The following is a 9,592-nucleotide window of genomic DNA, read 5'->3' as shown; positions in this document are numbered from 1 at the left end:
TCTAACAACAAAAATAATAGGAAATAACAATCATTGGTCCCTAATATCTCTCAACATCAATGGACTCAATTCCCCAATAAAAAGACATAGACTAACAGGCTGGATACATAAAGAGGACCCAGCATTTTACTGCATACAAGAAACACATCTCAGTAACAAAGACAGGCACTACCTCAGAGAAAAAGGCTGGGAAAAATCTTTTCCAGGCAAATGGCCCCAAGAAACAAGCTGGAATAGCCATTCTAATATCGAATAAAATAGACTTTCAACCAAAAGTTATCAAAAAAGATAAGGAGGGACACTTCATATTCATCAAAGGAAAAATCTACCAAGATAAACTCTTAATTGTGAACATCTATGCTCTAAATGCAAGGCCAACTATATTCATAAAAGAAACTTTACTAAATCTCAAGGCACACATTGCACCTCATACAGTAATAGTGAGAGACTTCATCACCCCACTCTCTTCAATGGACAGATCATGGAAACAGAAACTGAACAGAGATACAGTGAACCTAACAGAAGTTATGAACCAAATGGATTTAACAGATATTTATAGAACATTTCATCCTAAAACAAAATAATGTACCTTCATCTCAGGACCCCATGGTACCTTCTCCAAACCTGACCATATAATCCGTCACAAAACAGGCCTCAACAGTTACAAGAAGATTGAAATAATCCCACACATCCTATCAGATCACCATGGACTAAGACTGGTCTTCGATAACAATAAAAATGACAGAAAGCCCACATACATATGGAAGCTGAACAACCCTCTACTCAGTGACAACTTGGTAAAGGAAGAAATAAAGAAAGAAATTAAAGACTTTTTAGAATGTAATGAAAATGAAGGTACAACATACCCAAACTAATGGGACACAATGAAAGCAGTGCTTAAGAGGAAAACTCAGAGCTCTGTGTGACTCTATAAAGAAACTGGAGAGAGCATACACTAGCAGCCTGACAGCACACCTGAAAGCTCTAGAACAAAAAGAAACAAATACACCCAGGAGAAGTAGACTGCAGGAAAAAATCAAACTGATGGCTGAAATCAGACAAGTAGAAACAAAAAGAACTATACAAAGAATCAACAAAACCAGGAGCTGATTCTTTGAGAAAATCAACAAGGTAGATAAACCGTTATCCAGACTAACCAGAAGACACAGAGAGATTATGCAAATTAACAAAATCAGAAATGAAAAGGGAGACATAACAACAGAAACTGAGGAAATTAAAAAATTCATCAAATCCTACTACAAAAGCCTATACTCAACAAAACTGGAAAATCTGGGTGAAATGGACAATTTTTTTAGACAGATACCAGATACCAAATTTAAATCTGGATCAGATAAATCATCTAAACAGTCCCATAACTCCTAAAGAAATACAAACAATCATTAAAAGTCTCCCAAACAAACAAACAAAAAAAGCCCAGGACCAGATGGGTTTAGTGCTGATTTCTATCAGACCTTCATAAAAGACCTAATACCAATTCTGTTCAAACTATTTCACAAATCAGAAACAGAAGGAACACTACTCAATTTGTTGTATGAAGCCACAATTACACATATATCTAAACCAACAAAGAAAGAGAACTTCAGACCAATTTCCCTTATGAATATCAATGCCAAATACTCACAAACAGAATCCAAGAACACATCAAAATGATCATCCATCATGATCAAGTAGCTTTCATGCCAGAGATGCAGGGATGGTTCAATATACAGAAATCCATCAACATAATCCAATATATAAACAAACTCAAAGAACAAAACCATATGATCATTTCATTAGATGCTGAGAAAGCATTTGACAAAATTCAACACCCCTTCACATTAAATTTCTTGGAAAGATCAGGAATTTTTGAATATCTAAACATAGTAAAAGCAATATACAGCAAACCAGTAGCCAACATCAAACTAAATGGAGAGAAACTTGAAGCAATCCCACTAAAATCAGGGACTTGACAAGGCTGCCCATTCTCTCCCTACCTATTCAATATAGTACTAGAAGTCCTAGCCAGAGCAATCAGACAACAAAAGGAGGTCAAAGGGATACAAATTGGAAAGGAAGAAGTCAAAATAACACTATTTACAGATGATATGGTCATATGTTTAAGTGACCCCAAAAGTTCCACCAGAGAACTTCTACAGCTGATAAAGAACTTCGGCAAAGTTGCTGGATGTAAAATTATCTCAAACAAACCATTAGCCTTCCTCTATTCAAAGGATAAACAGGCTGAGAAAGAAATTAAGGAAATGACATCCTTTACAAGTCACAAATAATATCAAATACCTTGGTGTGACTCTAACCAAGCAAGTGAAAGACTGTATGACAAGAACTTCAAGTCTCTGAAGAAAGAAATCAAAGAAGAGCTCCAAGTACTAAACCACCATCCCAAGTATACACAGGGATGGACCTGTGTCTCTAGCTGCATATGTAGGAGAGGATGGTCTAGTTGGGCATCAATAGGAGGAGAGGCCCTTGGTACTGTCAAGGCTTGATGCCCCAGTGTTTGGAATGTCAGTACAGGGATGTGTGAGGGAGTGGGTGGATGGGTGGAGGACATCCTTATAGAAGCAGGGAGAGGGGAGATGTGATAGAGGGTCCTGGAGGGGAAACCAAAAAAGAGGATAATATTTGAAACATTAAAAAAAATCCAGTAAAAGAAGAAAAAGAACACAAGCACACAGACGACAACAACAACAACAACAACAAAATAACAGGAATCAACAGTCATTGGTCATTGATATCTCTCAACATCAACAATCTTATTATTCAATAAAAAAGATAAAATAAAAAAAAAAAAACAGGACCAATCCTTCTGCTGCATCCAAGAAACATACCTCAACATCAAAGATAGACATCACCTCAAGGTAAAAGGGTTGGAAAAAAACAATCCAAGCAAATAGAGTGCAAAAGCAACCTGAAATAGCCACTTTAATAGCTGACAAAATAAACTTCAAACCAAAGCTATTCAGAAGGGATAGAGAAGGATACCACATACTCAAAGACAAAGTTCACCAGGAAAATATTTCAATCTTAACATCTATGTCCCAAATACAAGGGCACCAATGTTTGTAAAAGAAGCACTACTACAATTTAAATCACGTATCGACCATCACGCACTGATAGTAAAAGACTTCAATATACCATTCTCATCAACAGACAGGTCATCTAGACAAAACTAAACAGAGGAACACTAGAGCTAACTGACATTGAAAACTAAATGGACTTAACAGATATTTCTAGAACATTTCACCCAAACACAAACGAATATAACTTCTCAGCACCTCATGGAACTTTCTCCAAAACTGACAACATAATCAGAAACAGAACAAGTCTCAACAGATACATGGAAATTGAAATAACTCCCCACACCCTGTCAGACCAACACAGATTAAAGCTGGATGTCAACGACAACAGAGACAACAGAAAGCTTAAAAACTCATGCAAACTTAACAATTCATTACTGAATGAAAAACAGCTCAAGGCAGAAATAAAGTAAAGACTTTCTAAAATTCAAATTCAATGTATATAAAATCTACACTGAAAATACATGATGAAAAATACACAACATAGCCAAACTTATGGGACATAATGAAAATGGTTTTAAGGGCAAAATCATAGCTCTAAGTGTCTACATAAATAAACTGGAGAGATCTCATAGCAATTAATAGAACACCTGAAAGCTCTAGAAAAAAAAGAAGAAATCACACCCAAAAGGAATAGATGGTAAGAAATAATCAAACTCGGGGCTGAAGTCAATGAAATACAGAAACAAAGGATCAATGAAACAAATAATTGTTTTTTTCCCTTCGAGAAAATCAATAAGGTTACAAACCCTTATTCAAATTAACTAAAAGTCAGAGACAGAAAATCTAAATGAACAAAATCAGAAAAGAAAAGGGGGACATACCAATAGATACCAAGGAAATCTAGAAAATCATAAGACATGGTTTAAAAATGTCCACCAAATTGAAAAACATCTGTTCTTAGTTAGGGTTTCCATTGCTGTGATGAAACACAAGGCAAGGCAAGACCACATGACCAAGGCAAGACAACTCTTACACCATACCAGATTTGCCTTTCTGGGTCTAGGATACCTCAGGATGATTTTTTTCCTAGTTATATTCATTTGCCTGAAAAATTCCATGATGTCATTGTTTTTAAGAGCTAAGTAAACTCCATTGTGTAAATATACCATATTTTCTTTATCCATTCTTCTTCTGAGGGACATGTAGGTTGCTTCCAATTTTTGGCTATTATGAATAGAGCAGCAATGAAGATGGTCGAGTAAGTGTCCCTATAGTAGGATGGAATGTCCTTTGGGTATATGCTCAAGATTGGTATAGCTGGATCGCGAAGTAGATCAGTTTTTAACGTTCTGAGAGTCCCCCATACTGATTCCCATAGTGGCTGTACAAGTTTGCACTCCCAAGCACAATAGAAGAGTGTTTACCTTGTTCCACACCCTCGCCAGCACGAGCTTTCATTTGTATAAGTTTCCGGGTCCACCTTCGATTAGTCCCTCAAGGAGAGCGACTAGAAGGCGACTCATTTGTATTATTGATCTTAGCCATTCTAATGGGTGCAAAATGAAACCTCAAAGTAGGTTTGATTTTCATTTCCCTGATGGCTAAGGGTGTTGAACATTTCTTTAAATGTTTCTCAGCCATCTAAGATTTTTCTGTTGAGATTCTATGTTTAGCTATGTAACACATTTTTAATTGGGTTATTTGGTATTTTTTATCAAGTTTTTTTTCTTTAGTTTTTTTTTTATGTATTTTAGCTATTAGCCCTCTATTAGATGTAAAGTCGGGGGGAAAAAACTTTTCCCATTCTGTAGGCTGCCACTTTGTCCAAGTAACAGTGTCTTTAGCCTTATAGAAGCTTTTCAGTTTCATAATGTTGATCCCAGTGCATGTACTATTGGTCTTCTGTTCAAAAAGTCTTTTCCTGTGTCAATCTGTTCAAGGCTATTCTCCACTTTCTCTTCTATCAGTTCAGTGTACTTGGTTTTATGCTGAGGTCTTTGATTTGTTTAGACTTGAGTTTGGTTCAGGGTGATAACTATGGATCTATTTGCACTCTTCTACTTGCCTCCATCCAGTTTGACCAGTACCACTTGTTGAAGATAATACCTTTATGCCAGTGCATATTTCTGGTTTTTTTTTTTATCAAAAATTGGATGTGCAAATGTGCATGGGCTTATGTCTGGGTCTTCAATTTGATTTCACTTTTATGCCAATATAATGTTTTTTATTGCTATAGATTTGTAGTATAACTTTGAGATTAGGAATGACAAGACCTGCAGTTCTTTTATTGTTTGGGATTGTTTCAGCTATCCTAGGGTTTTTTTTTTTTTTTTTTTGGTTTTCCATGAAGTAGAAAATTGTCCTTTCAATGTCTGTGAAGAATTAATTGTGTTGGGGATTTTGATGGGAATTGAACTGAACCTGTAGACTGCTTTTGGTAGGATTGTGTGTTGGTTTGAATATGCTTGGCCTAGAGAGGGGCACTATTAGGAGGTGTGGCCTAGTTGAAGTGGGTGTGACTTTACTGGGGGAAGTGTCACTGTGGGGGTGAGCTTTAAGAATCTCCTCCTAGCCACATGGGAGCAGTCTTCTCCTGTTTGTCTTCAGAACAAGAGGCAGAACTCTCAGCTCCTTGGAAGCTGCCATGCTTCTGCCTTGATGATAATGTACTGAACCTCCGAACTCGTAAGACAGACCCAGTTACATGTTGTCCTTATAAGAATTGCTTTGGCCATGGTGTCTGTTCACAGAAGTAAACCCCCTAACTAAAACACAGCCCTTCTTCTCTCTGTATTCCCTGAGCCTTGTTGGGGGCGGGGGGGTGTTTATGGTATAGGAGTTTGGTGTGGAGTTGAGTCCTCACCTGTCATGTCTCAGATTATTGAGTATCATGCAGTGACCTTTTTAAAGCTCCTGCTGGAACCTTTTAAGTGGAGCACTAATATTTTCCTTACTTGAGCACACCCCATCTTGAGAAACAAACATAACGGCACACGCTCTTTTTCTAACCATTCAAGAACCAAGAGCAGGAGGCATCTGCCTAAGAGTGTCCCAAGGAGACGGTTATAAATCCACACATGCATTATCCCAGCTGCAGAGCATGAACGGTTTCAGTCTGCAGGAGAAGGTGCAGGGGTGGCAGAGGCAGAGGGGATGAGTCACCTGATTCTCCTTGCTTGGCAGTGTTTAGTAGCACTCGTCCTTTATCTTCCTACTTGGAACAGGTACAAGAAGCTCCCCTTCCATTTAGGAAATAGACCGGAGTATTTGCTATGGAGATCAGACAGAGCTGAGCAATAGTACCACAACACTCTCACTCTGTATTGTTAGAGAGTCTCCAGGTGAAGCTGTAAGTCATCATCAACGTCATTGTCGTCATTGTGGTCATCATCATCATCACCACCACCACCAACATCATCATCGTCATCATCAACATCATCACTGCTGCCACTACTACAAGTCTTTGGATGTTGTAAGCCATAAGTAACTAGAAAAGTTGCTCATGGGATGAGGGAGGAAACAATGTCTGCAGAACCGGCCTCTGGCTAAATGGGTTTTTTTTTTTTGTCCTCCATTCTTCCATCTACATGATAGGGTCCTTACTATTGGACAAAAGTGAAAAGAAGAAAGGTGAATGAGAAGTAGGAAATCATTGTGAATGGGAGCCCCAGTGTGGAGAGAACCAACCAAATATCGTGTGGAAAGCAAGACTCATGTCTGAGAAATTACATCCATTTACATGGGAAGGAAAAGTAAAACCTACCCTGGACTATAAACCTGAGAGGAAGTCAGGGATTGGAAACACAAGAATAAACGTGAAAAGGAATTTGACGGTATTTTGAAATTGGTTCTGGTCTATACAAAATTAAAGTACTTCACTTTTCAAGGGAATCCTACAAGATTAATGATTTATAGAGTTTGGGTTTAACAATTATAAAAGATTGTTTTGGGTTTCGTTCTGAGATAGTTTCACTCTGGACCCCAAGCTGACCTAGAACTCACTGTGTAGTCCAGAATGGTTTTGAATTTGTAATCCACCTGACTCAGCTTCCTGAGCGTTAGGATTACTGATGTGTAACCTTTGGAAGTAACCTTTCTTACTTCATATTTCAGGGTTTTGGCTGATAATCGCATGTACGGGGCTGGAGAGATGGCTTAGTGGTTAAGGCTCATTTCCCAAAACCCACACAGCAGCTCACAACTGCCTGTAACTCCAGTTCAGGGAATCTGACTGCCTCTTTGCTTTCCTTTGTCACTAGGTATGTATGTGGTACGCAGACATATATGTAGGTACTTGTAAATACACATAAAAATAATATATATATATATACCTTTAAAGAAATAAATAGCTTTTGGAATGTCATAGCAGATCATTTACACTGTCAAGTTGCTCTTAAATGGAGACTAACTCACATTTCAGGGCATAGCCTTTGCACCTCCATTTTGCTTGCTACAGTGGCCTAGTCTCCATTTTCCTCTGACAACATGTGTTCAGCAAACAGTGAATCTTGACGAGTGCTGCCAACTTCGTCAAAGGCTCAGATTCCCCCCCCCGTCTCCTTCAAAATAAGATAAAATCAAATTCAAAATATGCTTTTCCCTCTCTCAGTTTGTTTCTCCCATCCCCCACTTTCCGTGGTGACACCCATAGACCTCTGATATCCCAGAGACCCTTAAGATGAGTTCACAAAGCCGGAAACCATTTTCGTTATAATTCTAAGACTAGCACCTCCCTCACTGAAGGTGCCAGACCCAGTTTTATAGCATATAAACTGCTAGTCCCTTAGCTCAAGGTCGGCGTAGCTACTGGAACTGTACTGACTGTCATCATAATCTACACTGTCAGGCTTGCAGCTAACAAAAAAACTAATAAAAATCACTGACTTCATGAAATGCCAGTCCTTGAGGAAATGAAAGTGCTCAGAGAGTCTCAGGCCATGGCCAGCCGGGGTGCCTGTGCTTGGGCTCCGACTCCAGGAGCTGCTAACTGCATCCGCTGCATTGTCACAGAACACACCATTTTCACGGGGAAACAGAGCTGAGGGGTGAATGATACTTACCCAGACAGGGGTATCTGCCAGGCATTTTCACAGAAAGGAACAAAGGACTCTCGCTCGATGGAAAACAACTAACATTATTTCTATCTTTTTAAAATGTTTGTGTGCTGGCTGGTTGGTTGTCAATTTGACACAAGCTAGAGTTATCAGAGAAGAGAGAGCCACAGTGGAGAAAACGCCTCCTTAAGACTGGTTTGTAGGCAACGCTGTACAGCATTTTCTTAATTAGTGATTGATATGGGAAGGCTCAGCCCACTGTGGGTGGTGCCAGCCCTAGGCAAGTGACCCGAGGGTGGACAAGAAGGCTCAGGGACCAAGTTGTGGGGAGCAAGTCAGGAAGCAGCGCTTTCATCCCAGAAGTCTCTGCTTCAGATGCTACTTCCACGGTCCTGACTCGAGTTCCTGTCCTGACTTCCTTTCATGATGGACTGTGATCAGGACATGGAGGCTGAAATAACCTTACTCCTCCCCAGTTGTTTTTTTAGTCTTTTTTTGTTTTTGTTTTTGCAAACTAGAAAATTCAGAGATCTATCCCAATTACCTTCTAAACCAAACTATTCCAAATTCTATTAACGTTGTTTCTCGGCCCCGGGCTTGAGGCTTCAAAAGTTCCCAGAATGCTTTGACTCCTTCTCAATTCTTTGGGTAAATTTAAGTCATTCACATGAATCCAAACGTCACCCTTCCTATATAATTTGAAGGTTAACAAGTTAGAAGAGTCCCCAGCACCAGGAAAAGGTTAATCTTAAAAAACAAAACCAGCTTTCAGGTCTGCTGCATGGCATCATTAACAGCAAGGACAGTGTACAATCTAAGCTGTCCTAATTCTTCCCGATTTTAGCGTTCTCAGACGGATCCCATCTCTGATAATGGCAGAAAGCACAGTGACGTCTGAATGGCACACTCTTCCCTTTCCACTCATTTCCTTCCAGCCTGTGTTGTCTCTGCTCAATCCCAACAAATCCTCTCATCCTTGCTATAGGATCTCTCAGCACCGACAACAACGTGCGGACTCTTCTCTTGGGTAAAGCACTTTGAACTTCCCTCGAAATTCTTTCACTTCTGTTCTCCACAGGTCTGCTCTGACTCCGGAGACGGAGGCTGCGACGATGTGCTGACCGCTTGGCACTGGGGTTCAGGGCTAGCGTTTTCATGACCTTTACTAGTGTTTCTGGCTTACGACTTCTGAGTCAGCGGATGCGTCCTTTTCATCTTTCGTCTGAGGAGTTTCTGGGTCCACAACTGGGTCGATTTCTCTGATGGCTCCTCCATGGTGGTGGGCAGAAGCCTCAAAAACTAGCTCCGAACAAAACTGCTTAGTCTTTGGAAAGACCTCGGTCGTAGTCTTTGTCACAGCAATAGAAGCCTAATGGAGACCATGTGTATATGTGCATGTATGTGTGAGTGTGAGTATGTGTGTAAAGTATAAGCACAATGTGTGTGGAGGTCAGGCAACGATCTCAGGTATCAGCCCTTACCTTCCACCTTGTTTGA

General features: G+C 39.7%; 1 pseudogene; it reads right to left on the bottom strand.

The window, feature by feature from the left end:
• Positions 1-8,919: 8,919 nt before the first annotated feature.
• LOC116898299 lies at positions 8,920-9,370 on the bottom strand (annotated as a pseudogene).
• Positions 9,371-9,592: the final 222 nt, after the last annotated feature.

The sequence above is a fragment of the Rattus rattus genome, chromosome 4 (assembly GCF_011064425.1).
Source record: "Rattus rattus isolate New Zealand chromosome 4, Rrattus_CSIRO_v1, whole genome shotgun sequence".
In the NCBI taxonomy this organism is placed as follows: Eukaryota; Metazoa; Chordata; class Mammalia; order Rodentia; family Muridae; genus Rattus; species Rattus rattus.
The sequence above is the reverse complement of the archived record's forward strand: the minus strand, read 5'-3'. Positions and strand labels throughout refer to the sequence as shown.